Here is an 11,943-nt window from a genome sequence, read left to right on the forward strand (position 1 = left end):
ATGGCAGTTGTTGTTGAGGGATCGATCTCTCGCTCTTTCTCTACCAGTAGTGGTGTCCCACAGGGTTCTGTTCTCTCACCTACTCTCTTCCTTCTTTTTATCAATGATTTACTTCACACTAAAACTAATTCTATCCATTCTTACGCTGTTGATTCTACTTTTCACTCTTCTTCACATTTTCCCCTTCCTCCTAACTCTCAAACTAGATCTGTTTCTTGAACTGATATCATTACTTCTATCAATGCAGATCTGTGCAGCATCTCTGGATGGGTAGGTAGAAACGTGGTTAAGTTCAAAAGTAATAAAACTCAATATTTACCAATTACACTTTGTAAATTATACGATCTCCCACCAATTACATTTCAGGATACTATAATCCTGCCAAATTCTGAAATAAATATGTTAGGCCTCACCATTTCCTTCAATATGTCCTGGAAATCACACATCCTTTGTATAGCTAAAGCTGCCTCCCGAAAGTTGGGAATGCTGTACAGATGCCATAGCTACTTTACTCCTGAGCAGTTGCTCCAAGTATATAAGGGATTCATTCGTCCTAACTTGGAGTACTGCTCTCATATCTGGGGTGGCTCTTCTTCTGTCCAACTAGTAGAGAGGGTGGAATCAAAGGCATTTCGTCTTATTAACTCTCCTCCTTTAGGTGACAATCTCTCTTCCCTTTCTCTTCGCAGCAATGTTACTTCACTTTCTCTCTTTTACAGGTACTTTAACGGGCAATGTTCGGTGGATTTGGCATCCTGTGTACCGCCGGCAAGGCCGTGGGCTCGTAACACACGTCTTGCCCGCGGTGCCCACCGTTTCTTTGTGGATGTCGGTCACATGAGAATAACCCGTTATAGTACCTCCTTCTTTCCTCACACAGCCAAACTGTGGAATGCTCTGCCTTCTTCTGTGTTTCCATACTTATACAATCTGTCTCACTTTAAAAAGCTGGTTTTCCGACATCTTCGTGGTGTAGATTAACACAATATAACCTTTTTGTTCTCTATTTTCAGTTTTGTTCTGTTCTTTTTTTTCTTTTCCCCAGGCCCCGATGTGGGTCGTTTGACCTGTGCCCAGGTGGGTAAAAAAAAAACCGACATATACTCTACCTTTATCACTTCTGGCAGGGGCTGAATTTTTCTTTTTCACAGGCAGGAGCAATATGTCCAATACGCTGACGTTGTAACATCTTGAATTTTTTAACTTACACTGAAAGCTTTGATGTTTCCCTAGGCATTTCTTACATTTTAAATCAGCATTTGGTCCTTGTTTTGTGGCGTAATTCTTCCTTTTAGCTACAGTTACTTTACACACTGAGCCACTACTGCCAACTGTTTCACTACTGGCATTGGGAACAAATTATCTGCTGTTTTTCTCTGCTAATTCCATGCTTGTAGCTATCTGACATGCTTTTTCAAAAGTTAAGTTAGTGGTGTTCATTAACTTATTTTGAATTTTTTCATAATTCAGACCTATCACAAACCTGTTTCTTAGAGCTCGGTTCAAGAACTGTCCAAAGTTACAGTGAATGGATAACTTCTTCAAAGCCACTTAATGATTCATCTTTCGCTCTATCTCTTGTGCCAAATTTGTAACTTTCAGCGATCTCAAGTGGAGCCGGATCAAAATGTTGCTTCAGAATCTTGGTAATCTGAATCAGTGAGGAGTCTTTTGGTTTGTCTAGAGCAAGCAGATTGACCAGAGTAGAATAAACATTAGCTCCTACCTCTGTCAAAAAAATTGCTTTCCTTTTCTCTTCAAGTGCCTTCTTCTTCTGAGCATCACCACCGTTGTCCATTAATGCATTTGCCAGAAAGAAGAAGTCCATTCTCTCTCAATATGATGTGAAGCTCTCCTTGAATCCATCATACTCCCCTTCTCGTCTGATATATCCACTGACGCCAGCCATGGTTGTTTTCTTCACTTAAATTCTCCAGGTTCAGAGTAGCCTTCCCTTCAGTGGTCACTATCCTCTCTTCAACGACTTCACCAACACTTTGTGAATCCCGTCCTCGTCGCCAGTGTAGTATCTTACATGATTTAATGGGAGAATGAGAAGCCACATGCTGAGTCTTACTCCTGGCATTTATTGTTGTTGTTATGTACCACGTGCCTAACACATTCGTGATTACACAGGCCTAAACACATTCTAACTTTGGTAAGAAGTAACATAATATATAATGTATATATAATCAATAAAGGCAGCATATAAACATACACATATATAACAACACTAACTAAACTAAAAACATCAGAGTCTCTGATGTTTGGGCATGAAAAATTATCTAATTTCAGTAGTACTCAGAAATTCATGGCTATCCCCAGGGACAATATCATCGGATCCCATTCATACTGGCAGACTTGACACTCACTTAACAAGTGTTACGAACAATAAAGACAGTTAAAACTTTCAACATCACTCACAAAGGATCTTGTATGCTTTAACTGTAATCAGACATATCTAAGTTGACTCAAAACAATGGTGTTCTTTCTCACATTCAGATTTACTTTATAGAGAAGTTGGTTTCAGGAAGTCAGAGAAAATGGGAAAACGGAGGACTCAGGCGTCTTGAAGTGATGAGAAAACGGATGCCTTAGATGGGAGACTCAATAAAGAAGGCATAGCTACATGTTTTGTGGGCTATTGAGCGTAATATGAATCGTCTGATTTTACGTTAACTGACGCGTACGACCGTGGTCATTACAGTGGCACCAGCTCCGCCTATCAGCCGGGAGGAGGTGAGTGCCTTGTAAACAATGACATTTCTAACCACACCCGGCTAAATACAGTGTACTACTGAAGGTTTACCAACCAGGTATTGTAGTAGTTGTAGAACAGTTGTGCAAGAACAGGAGAATGGACCCAGAGGAATGTGAGTTCAGTATTGCTGGCTATGACTCATTTGCGAACCTTTCTCAAGAAACTTGCAAGAGGGGTGTGGTTATTTATGCTAGGCAAGACCTTAGAGCCAACCAGGCGAGGGTACATGAAGAGGATGTTTTTGAAGAGTCCAAGTGGTGTAAAATTAAGCTAAAGGGAAGGGACTTACTTATTGTTGGGTGTATCTACAGATCCCCAAACTGTGGCCCACTAAATCAAAGGAACCTAAGAACCTTAATAGACAACGCGGAAATGCTCAACCCTAGCCACCTCCTTATCCTGGGGGACTTTAACTATGGCGACATCGACTGGAGAAACGAGTTCATCCCAAATGACTTGAATAACCGTGCTACTCTTTTTGTAGAAACTCTGAGAGATAATTTTCTGTTCCAACATGTTAGAAACCCGACACATTACAGAGGGGAGCAAACACCCAAGCCACTAGACCTCATCATAACAAAAAAGGAGGGTATGGTGGCCAAACTGGAACACCTTGCCCCAGTTGGCACAGGTCACCATATAGTGTTGTCATTCAGATTTAACTGTTACCTAGTTCAAGATAAGGCCAGGCCAAGGTGCAAATATTACAACGGAAATTACAAAGGGATGAGGGAAGAGATGAGGGGTATCCACTGGCCTGACTCATTAAGGCACAAGAACGCAGACACTACGCTGAATATCATAACTAGTAAAGTGACCCATTTGATCGATAAATATATACCCAAGACCAAACCCAGTGCCTCTAGGAATACGAGGGGATCCCTACACATGGTCGACAAAGTTAAGAAAACCTAGAAATTCAATACGTGGGTTGGGTCAAATGATGAGCAGGACAGGAGGATGTATGCAAGAGCCAGAAACCAAGCAAAGATAGAATGTAGAAGGGCTGAAAAGGAGTTCCAGAGGCTGGTTGCAAGCGAGGTCAAGTCAAACCCAAAGGCATTTTACCGCTATGCAAAGTCGAAATTAAAAACGCGAGTAGGAGTATCAGACCTGAGGCTTGAAGATGGTAGTTTCGCGGATTCTGGCCAGGATAAAGCTGAGGCATTGAGCAGCTTCTTTTCCTCGGTGTTCACAAGAGAGAATGCAATTAACCGTCCTGCGTTTGAGGACAGACGGTTCGACACAGCACTGACCCACAATGTGTTCACAGAAGAGGGTATTAGAAATAGACTCTCAAAGCTAAAGGTCCATAAGAGTCCCGGCCCTGACATGGTGCATCCCAGAGTGCTAAGAGAGTTGTGCAACGAACTTGCCGAGCCCCTGAAGATCCTGTTTTGTAAATGCCTGGATGAACAAAAGGTCCCCAGTGAATGGAAAGTGGCTTATGTGAGTCCTATCTTCAAGAAGGGCGATCGTCATTCCACGAACAACTATAGACTGGTGAGCTGGACCGGGATAATATGTAGCGTACTTGAGAGTATTATCAGAGATGCAGCGATGGAACATCTTCTACGAAAAAACCTTGTAAAGGATTGCCAACTCGGTTTTATGCCGGGGCGCTCCTGCTTAACACAATTGCTCAAGGTATTGGATATTTGGACCCATATTCTGGAACGGGGTGGTAATATCGACAATACCTAGATTTTGCCAAGGCTTTCGACAGTGTACCCCACGAAAGGCTGAAAATCAAACTGGAAGGGTACGGAATTCGGGGAAATGTCCTAGCGTGGATAGAAGACTTTCTACATGACCGCAAACAGTGTGTGGTGATTAATGGCACGAAATCATCATCCGTACCTCTCACAAGCGGGGTATTGTACTGCGCACATCATTGTCATTCCTAAAAAACCCCTTTAATTCATATTACGCTACATAACATTCAAATCCACCGCGCTTGTAGAATCTCCGAAAACGGGAAACATTGATAAAGGATAACTCACCTACTCAATGTTACTGAATCATTTGTTGAATTGTACCCAGGTACGGTTATATAATATTAATTGTATGTATTCATAGCATTAAGGAGAACTCAAGGTATCTATAAGATGATTGGGAAAGTCCAGTTCATCCGGACTAGTGTACTTTAGGACTAAGTGTAGATCGTGGGTTGAAGGTCATACTATTTACGTCTGTGAACGTTTAGTGAACATAACTTCCACAAATATCATATGAAAATACATGAGAACAATGATCTGGAAGAAGGATATATGTATCAGAACTATGTGAGGTGTTGGCAGTGACCCAGAAACTATACTTGAAAGGAAATATCTTGTATGCATCGGTATGAACTGGTGCCTGCACTTCGGCACCTCAACTACCCTGAGAGATTGGAGCGCCTGCACTTGCCTAGCTTATACTACAGACGGGCAAGGGGGGACCTAGTTGAGGTGTATAAGCATCTCAGGGGGCACTACTCAGTTGAGTGTCCTTACTTGGAGCTGGCGGACGCTCGCCCCACAAGGGGTCACAGCTCAAGATTGAAGAAGCCGCAAGTCCAGAAAACCGTGAGGGCAAACTTTTTCGGAGTGAGGGTTGTAAACTCTCGGAACAATCTACCAGAGAGTGTTGTGACGGCACCAAGTGTGAGCTCTTTCAAGACAAGACTTGACCAACACTGGAGCGGGTTCAGGTACATTCAGGAGCCGGTGCCTGCCCAGTATTTGCCAACAGTGCGTGACAGAGACGTGACCGATCGCCCGGGCGGCTAACAAGCCGATCAGTGGCGAAGAGGATAAAAGTAAAAGTAAAAGAATTCCCGTGTGACGGATACCCACGACATGTACAGTGATCAGAGAATCTTATGTCTGTGTTCAAGTAGTGCAATGTGTGAGAGGAGAATCTCTAATTACAGTTTTAAGTGAAGTGGATATACCCACGCTCTGAACATTAGGCTTTTGTTTCCGGGTAACGTCCTTTGTGCCCGGCCTACAGGTGTGAGTTGTTGATATTGCCCAATTAATTTCCCCAAGAAATGTCAAACCCGAACCGTATTCTAGTATATAAGTTAGGATTAAACTATGTATTCATAAGACACCAGGTCACAATAAACGGGAAAGTGTTCATGTGAGAACCATAAGAAATAAAAGTAAAAATTAAAGATTGGAAACTGTAGGCCTACGTAGGTTAGGGTGTGACCGTTGCCTTCCAAAAATCAAAAAATGGTCCTACAATGATGTTCAAAGTTTTAGTGTTGTGTATTTATCTAGGAAACACCCCTGTAAATTTTCTTGGAGATCGGTGTATGTGTGAGCTAACACCGTCGGCTTTACAAAATAACAAGGAATATTATTATCTAATGAACAAATTTAGTGGAATTTCTTTTATTAGACTTATAAGATATACTAACACTAAACAACTGATCGATCATATCAATCTTAATACCCCTAAAACAATATTATAGATTAGTACGAAATACAATAATCCCAATAATTGCATTTCTAGGTTCAAGACCCATTTCTCTCAATTAACGTACAATGAAAAAAAAGAAATACTACTACCCCGCAATGCCTGGAGTGTTTGAGGAGCGCCAGCAGGAGATGGCTGACTTCTTCCGTGAATCTCTAGCCCAACCATTTACACGTGGCGACTACAAGGAGCTGGTAGAACTTTGTCTGCTGCTTGTAACTAAAGGATACCAGCCAGTGAACTTCACGACGGTCTACCCCGGCGCACTTCACAAAGCAAGGCGGATAGCTAAACTACTCTATACCCTCAAGATTGTTCTTTTGTCAGGCCAGATCAAAGAGCAGTTTCCCAAACCCGAGGTTGTGACTAAAAGTCGAATCAGAAAGTTAGAACGGTTTGCTGTGATCACAGTCGCTATGTCCCATGGTGGATTGTTTGCCCCGTTCCAGCAAGTGCGCCACTGATTGACTTGAATTTGGTCGAAACCTTGGCTGAATTTGCCCCATGTGACGCCACAATAGTTGACAAAGCACGTGTGGCACTCGGTAGACACACTTGGTACCTAACTGAGGAGTTGGCCCCACTGGCTTTGCTCTCGTCCCAAGTACAAGAAAGGACAAAAGAGGAGATGACGAAGGCCCTTCTTTGCCATGAAGGCACTGAAGTTACGAAGAGAGTGGGGCTCAATCATGAGGGCTATGGAAAGCCATATCTTCCCCCTGTCCCAGAAAGTGGCACTGCCCTGGTGGACCTAATTGGGCCTGACTCAAGCCGGTTCTTCACCATTTTAGGCATGCTCTATCACTTTCTCCACAGTCCAGCCAGTGAATGGGCGGATCATGACAACTACCTGAACATGAAACGGGTTGTGGACAAGCTTCAGGTCGTCAATGAGGCTGCAGAGCGTGGAGTAAAACTTTGCCATGACTTTCTTAATGTTGCCAGGGATGAGGAGCGATTTCAAGAAGTCCTTCAAGTAGTTGAAAATGACAGACTCCGCGTTCCGAATCAACGCAAACGATCATCTGTTTCCGAACAAAAATCATGTTTTCTTGATCTAGAGAAATAATACCTTGTGAATATATGATAAAACCGTTTAATGTACCATGAGAGAATAAGAATGATTAACTTTTTTGTGTTAGTGATAACAGCTTTTAATTAAGACAGGCAAATGATTTGTGTTAATATCCCTTATGATGGTTGTGTAATCTCATATATAGGCACGTATGCCATATAAGCAAAATCGCTATTTTTCAAATTGCTGGTGCTCACTCAAATATGCATGAATCTTCAAAAAATTTGCTCGTGGGTATTTGTTATGTCAATGTGCAACACCAAAATTATGATCAGCGTTGTAGGACAAAGTTGGGGCAACTGCCACACCCTAACGTAGGTGAGAGGCACGGTACCTCGAGCCTCAGTGGCACCAACTCTCTCATCAACACAGGTCAGTGAACTTCATCAGGCTGTATTCAGACCTAAAAAAAAAGACATATAGCAGTTATTACAGTTAAAACTTTGCCTGATGTAATAAAGTGAAATAGTAATGTGTTGGGGTGGGTGATAACGGCCCATCAGGCATTATTTCTCAGTGGCACCTAATCTCTCATCAACACAGGTTCCGGGGTTTTTTTAACTCACCAGGACGACGGCCATTACCTCGTGTTGGACCCACCATGTGAGATGACTCCTCACAGCAACCCTTAGAAATTAAGAATAGAGTTAACTTATCCCCTTAGACTTAGTGACCCCAGAATCTGGCAGCATAGTACCACAGGGCAGTGTATTGGGTCCGCTGTTATTTGTTTGTTTCATAAATGGCATGCCTGACGTTGTACACTCCTCCATACAAATGTTTGCCGATGACGCCAAGTTATTTCGGGAAATCAAGAAACAAGCGGACTGTGAAGAGTTGCAGAAGGACCTCTTTGGGCTCCAAGAATGGTCGAAGAAATGGCTGCTGAGATTCAATGTCACGAAGTGTAAGAGGATGCACCTGGGGCTTACCAACGGTAAGGAGGCGTATCATATGTCCCAACGGGATATAGAAACTGCACTATTTGAGACTGAATTTGAGAAGGACCTAGGTGTGTATGTTGACAATGAGCTGAAGTTCTTCGGCCATTGCGAGAAGAAGGTAAATCAGGCAAATAAATTATTGGGTCTTATAAGAAGGCCGTTCAGATATCTAGACGGTCCTTCCCTCGTAACGATCTTCAAGAGTGAAGTGCTTCCCCATCTGGTCCTCGAGATATGTTAGGGACTGTCAGTTGGTTGAAAATGTTCAAAGGAGGGCCACCAGACTGGTGACTACACTTCGGCACCTCAGCTACCGTGAGAGATTAGACCGCCTGAACTTGCCTAGCTTATGCTACAGACGGGCAAGGGGTGACCTAATTGAGGTGTATAAGCATCTTAGAGGGCACTACTCAGTCGAGTGTCCTCACTTGGAGCTGGCAGACGCTCGCCCCACAAGGGGTCACAGCTCAAGATTGAAGAAGCCGCAGGTCCAGAAAACTGTGAGGGCAAACTTTTTCGGAGTGAGAGTTGTGAACTCTTTGAACAATCTACCAGAAAGCGTTGTGACGGCACCGAGTGTGAGCTCTTTCAAGACAAGACTTGACCAACACTGGAGCAGGTTCAGGTACATTCAGGAGCCGGTGCATGCCCAATACTTGCCAAGAGTGCGTAACAGAGACGTGACTGATCGCCCAAACGGCTAATGCGCCGATCATTTGGTGAAGAGGATAAAAGAAAAGGAAAAGTAACAGAGACGTGACCGATCGCCCAAGCGGCTAACGAGCCGATCAGTGGTGAAGAGGATAAAAGTTGGAGTGGATTTCTCCCCTACAAACGCTGTTTGTCGCTGAGTAGCCGACCCCGCGAATTCCCCAGTGTATGCCTCGTGGTCATGGTCAACCAGCGCTGCCGAACATGACGGAGGTCAACTACTAAGCCACGCCTACCTCCGCTATATAAGACCTGACCTCGTGGTGACCTATCTCTTTTTTCTACCTACACCAACCAGCAAGCAACACCTCCTCCTCCTCCGCCGCTGCCTGGTGGCCCTCGCTCTCGCCGGCGAGCATGGCGACCCACAAGCTGTCCTCCTCTGAGCATCCTCACCAACCAGCTCTCTCTACATCACGCTTGTAACCACGCTGCCACTTCCCAGCACCAAGCTGCATTGTACATCCAATACAACATGTATACAGAGAGCACATTGTGAATTTCCTTTCTCCATCTCATCCTGAGTGAGAACCCCAAAAATCCCATTACCCTACAAATGGTGACCCCCGGAGATTCGCACTCACACAGGATGGAGGAGAAACCGATCACTCTCCCAGTCTTCAAGCAACATGGAAGACTGGCTTATCCGCACAGAAGCAGCTCTCATCGGCTCTACAACTACTGTCTCTACACCGCAGGTTAGACACCCTATCTGCGACTCTAAGCAGACAGCCACTCATCTTCCTGCCCCAAGCACCACGTCCTACCGACCTCAACACACCCGTCCTGCCTCAGACGCCGCCCCGGCCCAGCAGTACCCCCTGCCGCTCCTCCTGACGCAGCCCCTGCTCCTGACGCGGCCCCACACACCCCTCTTTTCTCCCTCAGGTACCCCCCTGCTACTGTCCTGCACCCTGCTGCTGTCGTGGACCCAGCTGCTGTCATGAGCTTTCATCCGCTTCTGCTGACTCAGCCCCTGCTCCTGACCCAGGCCCACACACCCCAGCAGGCGCATCTGACGACTCTGTACCTGCCGTGAGGGAAGCACAACATTCATCGCCTCCACACACCCTTTTTCTCCCTCTCTACTCCCACAGATTTTGTGCATCTAGACAGTTGTCTCCTCTAGCGGCCGGCTCATCCACGCCCTCGCCGTTATGGCTCACATGTGGCATGCACCGCCCGTTCTGCCTCACATGTGCCATGCAACCCTGCAGACAACAAGTCTCCTACGCCGCCTGGAGGGAAGGGGGGAGTACTGTAGTGGATTTCTCCCCTACAAACGCTGTTTGTCGCTGAGTAGCCGACCCCGCGAATTCCCCAGTGTATTCCTCGTGGTCTAGGTCAACCAGCACCGCCATACATCACGGAGGTCAACTATTAAGCCACGCCTACCTCCGCTATATAAGACCTGACCTAATGGTGACCTAGCTCTCTCTTTCGACCTACACCAACCAGCAAGCAACACTTCCTCCTCCTCCTGCCTGGCGGTCCTCGCTCCCGCCGGTGAGCATGGCGACCCAAAAGCTGGTCCTCCTCTGAGCGCCCTCACCAACCAGCTACATCATGCTTGTAACCACGCTGCCACTTCCCAGCACCAAGCTGCATTGTGCATCCAATACAACATGTATACAGAGAGCACATTGTGAGTTTCCTTTCTCCATCCCATCCCATCCCCACAAAGTAAAGTAAAAAGTATTCTCTTTCGGTAGGTCATGCTGGGCTTATATTTCGGCTTTAAAAATCTGGACATCCATAAATTCGAGAATCAGTTATTGATTAATATCAGTAGAAGGATTTGCAAATAAACATTTGAAATGCTATGTGTCATATTTTTAGTTAATTATTTTTTTTTAATTTACTGTGGATTTATTTTAATATTTGAGACAATAATTTTTGTATTACGTTTTACATTCAGTATTTAAGTAGTTTATTACTGAGATACTTTTTTACTTCTACTTGAGTGCATTGAACTTTAGATACTTTTACTTCCACTTGAGTAACATTTTGCCACTGTAACAAAACGTTTACTTGTAACAAAGTCCAATAGTTTTTACAATTCTGGCGTTTTGTAGTCTGTAATACAATTTATAAATATTGAATAAAATACTTATAAAAAACACAATAAAAGTTTCTCTTCAATTAATCCTTTACATGAATAGAATGAGCCATTATATATATATATATATATATATATATATATATATATATATATATATATATATATATATATATATATATATATATATATATATATATATATATATATATATTTCATGTAGATCCACAATGAAAACGTGGATAAGATAAATCTTGATAAAATCACACGGGAAAAGGGAAACAACGGAGCACCTTGGGAAAAAAGCTTAGAAGTATTTAAATCATCTTGTGTCACAGAAAGACTTCTGGTTGAAGCTAGTTTGATTAAGGAATTAAAATCAATAAACCTTTGTTTATGGTCAGTTCAAAACTGATAATATGTTATGTAAATTTATTTGTCAGTGGCCCAAGGTTAAAAGTGTTTTGAAAACCTTTGATCTAGATCAGGGGTCACCAAACTTTTTTCACAGTGGGCCGGATAACTGAAAGAATGACGAGCGCGGGCCGCATAATCATTCTGTTCAATACTTGCAAGCCAGAACGAAAGCCATGGAAACCATGGTAACGTCAGAGCGTAGGCGGAGCTACCACGGCGGGCCTGTTGAACTGACGTCGCGGGCCGGATTCGGCCCGCGGGCCGTAGTTTGGTGACCCCTGATCTAGATGTATGATAGTTATTTAGTGGGTCCCTTATTTTTGACCTGACCTGACTAGTCACGTCACCCCCTTCTCTTAAGCTCTTCAACGTGTGTGTTGGTGTGGGGATTAGTGGATGACATCATTATGACCTGACCTCATGTTTAATAAGGTCACCCTGTATATTTAAGCCTCTCTCTGTCCATGTAATCCAATTGCCTCTGAAGATGTCTTGAATAAAGACTAAA

This window comes from Homarus americanus, unplaced genomic scaffold (genome assembly GCF_018991925.1).
Source record: "Homarus americanus isolate GMGI-L3 unplaced genomic scaffold, GMGI_Hamer_2.0 scaffold59441, whole genome shotgun sequence".
NCBI classification, from domain to species: domain Eukaryota; kingdom Metazoa; phylum Arthropoda; class Malacostraca; order Decapoda; family Nephropidae; genus Homarus; species Homarus americanus.